Source organism: Myxine glutinosa, chromosome 5 (assembly GCF_964187855.1).
Source record: "Myxine glutinosa chromosome 5, kmMyxGlut1.1, whole genome shotgun sequence".
Classification (NCBI taxonomy): Eukaryota; Metazoa; Chordata; class Myxini; order Myxiniformes; family Myxinidae; genus Myxine; species Myxine glutinosa.
The window spans coordinates 192,772,631-192,781,541 of NC_136265.1; the positions used below are offsets into that span (position 1 = coordinate 192,772,631).

Here is an 8,911-nt window from a genome sequence, read left to right on the forward strand (position 1 = left end):
GCAGTTCGCTTCGCTCGGCGCAAACATCCAATCCATTACGCTGCGGCCTTGAGCGGGGGAGTATTTCCTCGCATGCCGGGAAGCGCTGGTAATTAGGTCATAGGACGTTTGGGCCTACTACCCTACCCAGCGCCGACCGGGAGTGGCGTCATACCCCCGGGACCACGTCGGTCAGTCATAAGCGAGGGGATTAATCCCCCCTTGGTAAGTGGGGAAGGCCGACGTTGGATTCCGCAACATCCATCCAATGGGTGAAGAGAGTGCCTCGCATTTCATACATACATACATACACACAAACATACAAACATACATTCATTCATACATACATTCATACATACATACATAAAAACATACATTCATTCATTCATTCATAGATACATATACATACATACATACATACATACGTACATACATACATACATACATACATACAAACAAACACTTGCTCCATGACAAATAGATTATTAACTGTGTTATACTTTCTGATTCCACGCGAAGCAAAACTCAATTGATGCGAAATAAGCGATAAACCTCAGAATTTAATTTATTACTTGTGTTCAAAATTGAAGAAAATTGTGATTCTTTTTTTTAACGATTAGTAAATAACGTCACGAACAGTTGAACATGACATGAGGAATGAAGGAGAACATGAGTTGCTCTGAACGACAGATTCACACATGTTTATGTTTCGTTCTTCATGAAGACTACAAAATGATCGATTCCACCAACCAGGTTTCTGTAGTGTAGTGGTTATCACGTTCGCCTAACACGCGAAAGGGCCCTGGTCCGAAACCGGGCGGAAACAAAACTTATTTATTACATGAGATTTTTCTCTCGAACCCGTCGCTGTTTTTACCCCGCTTACGCGAAGCGAACATTGGGGTTCAGCAGCTCGTTCTCTTCTGGCGATTACGCAAGAACACAGTTGCACTTTTTTGCAAGTATGGTGATCACTCCGGTTTGTGTGTTTTAGTCAGTAGTCAGGTTCACTATGTTTTTTCGTTCAAAATTTTTGGAGATTAGCAAAACTACACATTTTTGAAATATTCAGAGCATGAGGAAACCAAAAATTAATGTTTACATTTGCGGAGACACCTTTGCGAAAATGACCCTCAGGACAGTGATGAAGATCTGTAAAAGCATATTCCTGAACGGTATAGACCTCGTAGATCCTGTGTATAGGACTTATAGTTCAATCTGATACTACCTATAACTTCCTATAACAACCTATAACTTCAAAGGACTTGCAATATCATGTATTATGTAATACTGTAGCGGTTACCGCTGGATGCACACAATCGCCTTGCACCGGCCAGAACACGGCCAGACGCGCCTCTCCCGGGCATGCCCGGACTCACTGTTCCCGGGCACGCCCGAACCTCCCGGGCACGCCCGGTCTCGTCTTTCCCGGGCATGCCCGCTCTCGCCTTTCCAGGGCTCGCCCAGAGCGTCCGGGCATGCCCGCTATCGCCTTTTCAGGGCTCGCCCAAAGCGTCCGGGCATGCCCGCTATCGCCTTTCCAGGGCTCGCCCAGAGCGTCCGGGCATGCCCGCTATCGCCTTTCCAGTGCTCGTCCAGAGCGCCCGGGCACGCCCAGCCTCGACTTTCCAGGCCGCAGCCAAACACGCCCGGGCAGGTCCAGACTCGCCTTTCCAAGGCTCGCCCTTGATACCCGGGCATGCCCGGTACAGCTTTTGCCGGGCAAACTTCCCGACATAAATGTGTATATATATTGCTGCCCGATAAACGGGCTTTTCAGAGTACCCGAGTGTGATACATTTATTATACCTACTCGGACGAATTTCCATCTTTGGTCGCGTCAATTCTTTCAACTCGCATTGGAGCCCAGCTCCTTCATTGGTGACCTACCGACATGGATACGGCAGTGACGCTTAAACTGCCTACCTTCTGGGAGGCTCACGCGGCTGTTTGGTTCGCTCAGGCGGACTCCCAGTTCGCCCTGCGAGGCATCACCGCGGACGACACCCGCTTCCACCATGTTGTGGCGGCGCTCGGTTCCGCCACCGCGGCCCGCGCCTTGAGCCTCCTACAGCACCCGCCGGCTGCTGACAAATACGACGCGCTGAAATACGACGCCTCCTCGACGCTTTCGCCCTCTCACCGGCAGCACGCGCACGGCGCCTGCTTGACCTGCCCGAGCTCGGCGACACGCGCCCGTCCGAGCGCATGGACTATATGCTCTCGTTGCTCGGTGAGCACTCTCCGGATTTTCTGTTCCGCGAGCTGTTCCTTCGCCAGCTGCCTCACCCGGTACGCCTCGCCCTGCCTGGCACGTTGATCGCAGATTCCCGCGCCCTCGCCAGGGAAGCCGATAAGATCTCCTCGGCGGGCCAGCACATCGGCGCGGTTACCTGGAGCCCGCCGCCGTCCGAGGCGACGCCCACGACGCCCGAGCGCCCTGCGCGGTTGGAGGCCGAACTGCCGGTGCAACTGGCGGCCGCCACGCCGCACCGCCCGCTTCCGACACGACGGCCGGGGCCTCCACCTGACCGGGCGTGGTGTTATTACCATGCCAGGTTCGGATACAAGGCTCGGACGTGCCGGCCCCCGTGCACTTTCGGCAGGTCGGTAAACGGCCGGGCCGGCGTTCATTCCCAGCCATGAGCACCGGCCACTCGGGCAACTTGCTGTTTATTCGGGACAAAGCGTCTGGGTGGCGTTTCCTGTGCGACACCGGCGCCCAACTGAGCGTCATACCCGCCTCCGAGCAGGACAGGCTGGACGCAGTTTGCGGCCCCTCTTTGGTCGCTGCTAATGGCTCGGCCATACTCACTTTCGGCCCATGCGTCGTCACCCTCTGCTTCGGCAGCCAGCGCTTTCAATGGACTTTTGTTACCGCCAGCGTCCCCGTGGCTTTGCTGGGTGCCGACTTCCTCTGCGCGCACGGGCTGCTGGTCGACGTCAAACGACGTCGCCTTGGCCACGCCGAGACCTTCAGCTCCCTGGCGTGCACAATGAGCAGCTCCGCGCCGACCGAACTGGCGTGCGCTCTCCCGGCAACGAACGAGTTCGCTCACCTGCTCGTGGAATTCCCGGCCCTCACGCGGCCGACGTTTTCGGCCGTCACGGTGCGGCACGGGATCGAGCACCACATACCCACTACGGGCCCGCCGGTCTACGCCAGGGCCCGCCGCCTCGACCCAGCCAAGCTCGCCGTGGCGAAGGCCGAATTCGACGCGTTGGAGCACCTCGGCATCGTGCGGCGCTCCGATAGCGCATGGGCCTCGCCACTGCACATCGTGCCAAAGCCGGGGGGTGGATGGCGCCCGTGTGGCGACTACCGCCGTCTCAATGACGCTACCACCCCCGACAGGTACCCGATCCCGCATATTCACGACTTTTCCGCCCGTTTGGCGGGACGGGTCATCTTTTCGAAAATAGACCTGATACGGGGCTACCACCAGGTACCTGTCCGGGCGGCCGACGTCTCGAAGATGGCCGTCATCACGCCGTTTGGCCTGTTCGAATTTTTGCGGATGCCGTTTGGCCTCAAGAATGCGGCCCAGGCGTTCCAGCGCTTGATGGACGGCGTGCTGCGCGACCTGCCGTTTCTTTTCGTCTATCTGGACGACATCCTCGTCGCCAGCACGTCCCGCGCCGAGCACCTCCTCCACCTCCGAACACTGTTCGGTCGCCTCAGCGAGCACGGCTTAATTGTCAACCCGGTCAAATGCCACTTTGGCGCGACGACCGTTGACTTTTTGGGCCACCGCATCACCAAGACCGGGGCCGTGCCGCTGCCGACCAAGGTCGAGGCCATCACCACGTTCCCGCGTCCCCGTTCCATCAAGGCCCTCCAAGAGTTCCTCGGCATGGTGAATTTTTATCACTGATTCATGCCCCGCGCTGCTCAGCTCATGCGGCCCCTTTACGAGGCCCTCCGGGGCAAGCCGGCCAAGCATGACATTGTTTGGTCCGCGGCCATGGACGCGGCCTTCGCCAGCGCCAAACGGGCCCTCGCTGACGCAATGCTGCTGGCTCACCCGGTGCTCAACGCGCCCATCGCCCTCACCACGGACGCCTCCAACTACGCGGTGGGCGCCGTCCATGAGCAATGGGTGGACGGGGTTTGGCAGCCACTCGCTTTTTTCAGCCGGCAACTCCGGCCGAACGAGTTAAACTACAGCACGTTCGACCGCGGGCTGCTCGGGCTATTCCTGGCCGTTCGCCATTTCCGACACCTCCTGGAGGGCCGCCCGTTCACGGCTTTCGTCGACCACAAGCCATTGGTCTACGCAATGGCTAAAGTCACGGAGCCGTGGTCGGCCCGCCAGCAGCGCCACCTCTCCGCCATGTCGGAGTTCACCACGGACATCCAGCACGTCACCGGCAAAGACAACGCCGTGGCCGACTGCCTTTCGCGGGCCAGCGCGAACGCAGTCCACCTCGGCGTGGACTTCGCGCTCATGGCGGCCGACCAGACCACCGACGCCTCGGTGCAGGCACTCCGCGCGGCGGACACGGGCCTCCGCCTGGCCGACATCCCCTTCGCGGGCACCGTCCTGCTCTGCGACGTCTCCCAGGGCCAGCCTCGCCCCATCGTGCCCGTTTCCTGGCAGCGCCGCATCTTCGCCTCCATCCACGGCCTTTCTCACCCGGGCCGTAAAGCTTCTCAGAAGCTGGTGTCGGCGCGTTTCGTCTGGCACGGCCTTCGACGAAACATCCGCGACTGGGCCAACGCCTGCACGGCCTGCCAGCGAGCCAAGGTCCACCGCCACACCCAGGCCCCGCTGGCACCTTTCGCCGTGCCTGAACGGCGTTTCGACCACGTCCACGTGGACCTGGTGGGTCCCCTGCCCCCCTCGCGGGGGTTCACCCACCTGCTCACCATGGTGGACAGGACCACCAGGTGGCCGGAGGCCGTGCCCCTCACCTCCACCACCACCGCCGACGTGGCGCAGGCGTTCATCGCCACCTGGGTCGCGCGCTTCGGTGCACCAGCGGACATCTCGTCCGACCGCGGCCCACAGTTCACGTCTGAGCTTTGGGGCGCGGTCGCCCGTTCGTTGGGGGTCACGCTGCACCGCACCACGGCCTACCACCCCCAAGCCAATGGGTTGTGCAAGCGGTTTCACCGCTCCATGAAGGCCGCACTCATGGCCGGCCTTCAGGACGACGGTTGGGCCGACCGGCTGCCGTGGGTCCTTTTGGGCCTTCGCACGGCCCCCAAGGAAGACCTCCAGGCGTCCGCCGCCGAGCTCGTCTATGGCCAGCCGCTCCGCGTCCCGGGCGAATTCGTGCCCGACGCTACCAGTCCCTGGTCCGCCGCTCGCCAGCGCTCGGACCTCCAGGAGGCCGCCCGACGATTTTCCCCCGTGCCGACGTCCCGCCATGGTGGCCCCCAGTCCTACGTCCCCCCGGCGCTTCGCACAGCGGAGTACATCTTTGTGCGTCATGACGCGCACCGGGGGCCACTCCGGCCACCGTACGACGGGCCCTTCCGGGTCCTGCGATGGGGCGACAAGTCTTTCATCGTCGACTTCGGCGGCCGGCCGGACCGGATTTCTGTGGACCGCCTCAAACCGGCGCACATGGACGTCGACCGACCACCACGGTTGGCCCTTCCTCCGCGGCGATACCAGCTGATACTACCTATAACTTCCTATAACAACCTATAACTTCAAAGGACTTGCAATATCATGTATTATGTAATACAGTTATATCACAAATATGAAGACAATGGTTTTCAATTACCTTTGTTTGTTGCTTTTCTATAACCCTGAGCACTATTTTGAGGCCTTTATTGGATTCCTTGACCCAGAAAACATAGGATTAGCATATTTAATTAAGTCTCTAGGTTGACTAGAAGCCGAGATCGCGAAAATATGTATTTTATGGTGGCCATTTTGAAAATCCAAAATGGCGGCCATGCAGGTGTCTGTGCAAATGCCAACATTGATTTTCGGATTCTCCATGCTCTGATGATTCCAAAAATGTACAGGTTTGCTAATCCCAAAATTTTGAACGAAATTATATTTGTTAACATAGTGAACCTGACTATCTTCATCACTGTCCTGAGTGTCATTTTCGCAAAGGTGTCTATGCAAATGCCAACATTAATTTTTGGAATCCTCATGCTCTGAATATTCCAAAAATGTATCGTTTTGCTAATTTCCAAAAATTTTGAACCAAATTATATTTGTTACCATCGTGAACCTGACTACAGGGCCCTTAGGGATATTTTGGGGCCGTTTGGTTCAAATTCTTCCAAAAGCACCAAATTTGGCCCAGATGTTGCCCATGCCATGCTCTTTCAATTTTTGACGGGCGCCAAGACGGGCGCCCCCCCCCACCCCCCGGGGGGCCCCATATTGGCGAAATACAAAATGGCCGCCACCCGGATTAGAGGAAAATCAGTTAAATAACCAAAAGGGTTGGAATCATGTATGATACTGTGGCGTACACGAAAGCCCACTGGCGTGGTGACATCATTCCGCGCACAAAGTGTGCGGCGGCCACACCAGAGGGGTAGGCGTGGCCTCAGGATATACACCGGACGTGCAGCCCAGAGCGCGCCAGTGCTACAGTGACCTCTTTGGAATAAAGAACGAAAACTTACCGCGTTGTCCGCTTCCTCCTTGGTAGCAAGTCACGCGCGTAGCACCGCGTGCTTCATTGGTGACCTCCGACATTCGAGTCAGCCGTCGCTGACGACCAGAAACCGCCGCAACAATGGCTACCAACGCGGTCTCCATCAAGCTCCCCAAATTCTCGGGGGCTCGGGGTCCAGCTGCACCGAACCACGGCCTACCACCCCCAGGCCAACGGCCTGTGCGAGCGCTTCCACCGCTCCTTGAAGGCCGCGCTCCGGGCCACCCTCCGCGACGGCGGCTGGGTCGACAGGCTCCCCTGGGTCCTGCTGGGCCTCCGGACGGCGCCCAAGGACGACCTGCGCGCCTCCGCGGCGGAGTTGGTTTTTGGACAACCGCTGCGGGTGCCGGGCGAGTTCCTCCCCGACCCCACGGCACCATGGTCCGCGGCGCAGGAGCGTTCTGCGCTGCAGGAGACCGCCCGGAGGTTCGCCCCTGTGCCGACGGCGCACCACGGGCACCCTCCTACACATGTCGCCCGGAGCTTCGCACCGCGGAGTACGTCTTCGTCCGGCACGACGCCCACCGGACGCCACTGCGGCCCCGTACGACGGGCCTTTCCGCGTGCTGGAGACCGGGGTGAAACATTTCACCCTGGACATCGGCGGCACTCCTGACCGGGTCTCCATAGACCACCTCAAGCCGGCCCACCTCGACGTGGACCACCCACCGCCGGTGGCTCGGCCCCCGCGTCGGGGCCGCCCCCTTGCGGGCGGACCCCCGGCACCGCCCAGCACCACAGGCACGCCGCCCCCCAGTCCGGCACCCATCCCGGGTACAGCCGGGGGCATCCCACCTGGCATCCCTGCACCCCGGACGCCGCCGGTCGCCAGAGGGCGCTTCGGCCGGGTCATCCGTTTGCCCCGCAAACTGGCCCTCCAGGTGCGCGGGAATTCTGGGGGGGCGTGTGTGGCGGACACGGAAGCTCACTGGCGTGGTGACATCATTCCGCGCACCAAATGGGCGGCGGCCACGCCGAGGGGTAGGCGTGGCCTCAGGATATACACCGGGCGTGCAGCCCGGAGCGCGCCAGTGCTACAGTGACCTCTTTTAATAAAGAACATTAAACTTACCGCGTTGTCCACTTCCTCCTTGGTAGCAAGTCGCACGCGTAGCACCGCGCACTTCAAGTTCATCTATAAATTACAAACCATTGAAACAAGAGCGCATCTATTAATTACATACCATTAATATATGAGTGCGTCGATAAATTACATACCAATAATATATGAGTACATCTATTAATTACAAACTATTGAAACATGAGTGCATCTATTAATTACATACTATCAATATATGAGTACATCTATTAATTACAAACCAATGAAACCTGAGTGCATCTATTGATTACATACCATTAATATATGAGTATATCTATTCATTACAAACCATTGAAACATGAGTGCGTCTATTAATTACATACCATCAATATATGAGTACATGTATTAATTATTTACAAACCATTGAAACATGAGTGCATCTATGAATTACATACCATCAATATATGAGTACATCTATTAATTACAAACCAATGAAACCTGAGTGCGTCTATTGATTACATACCATTAATATATGAGTACATCTATCAATTACAAACCATGGAAACGTGTGTGTCTATTAATTACATACCATCAATACATGAGTACGTCTATTAATTACAAACCATTGAAACCTGAGTGCGTCTATTAATTACATACCATTAATATATGAGTGCGTCTATAAATTACATACCAACAATATATGAGTACATCTATTCATTACAAACCATTGAAACCTGAGTGCGTTTATTATTTACATTCCATTGAAACCTGAGTGTGTCTATAAATTACATACCATTAATATATGAGTTCATCTATTAATTACAAACCATTGAAACATGAGAGCGTCTATTAATTACATACCATCAATATATTTGAGTACATCTATTAATTACAAACCAATGAAACCTGAGTGCGTCTGTTGATTACATACCATTAATATATAAGTACATCTATTATTTACAAACCATGGAAACGTGAGTGCATATATTAATTACAAACCATTGAAACCTGAGTGGATCTATTCATTACATACCATTGAAACCTGGGTGCATCTATTAATTACATACCATTAATATATGCGTACATCTATTAATTACAAACCATTGAAACGTGAGTGCGTCTATTAATTACATCCCATTAATATATGAGTACATCTATTAATTACAAACCATTGAAACGTGAGTGCATCTATTAATTACATCCCATTAATATATGAATACATCTATTAATTACAAACCATTGAAACTTGAGTGCGTCTAT

At 55.3% G+C, this 8,911-nt stretch overlaps 1 non-coding gene across 1 annotated transcript; it reads left to right on the forward strand.

Moving 5' to 3' along the window:
• The first annotated feature begins 732 nt into the window (after positions 1–732).
• Positions 733–805, forward strand: TRNAV-AAC (transfer RNA valine (anticodon AAC)). The gene has a single exon. It is a non-coding gene; the product is annotated as a tRNA-Val (tRNA).
• Positions 806–8,911: the final 8,106 nt, after the last annotated feature.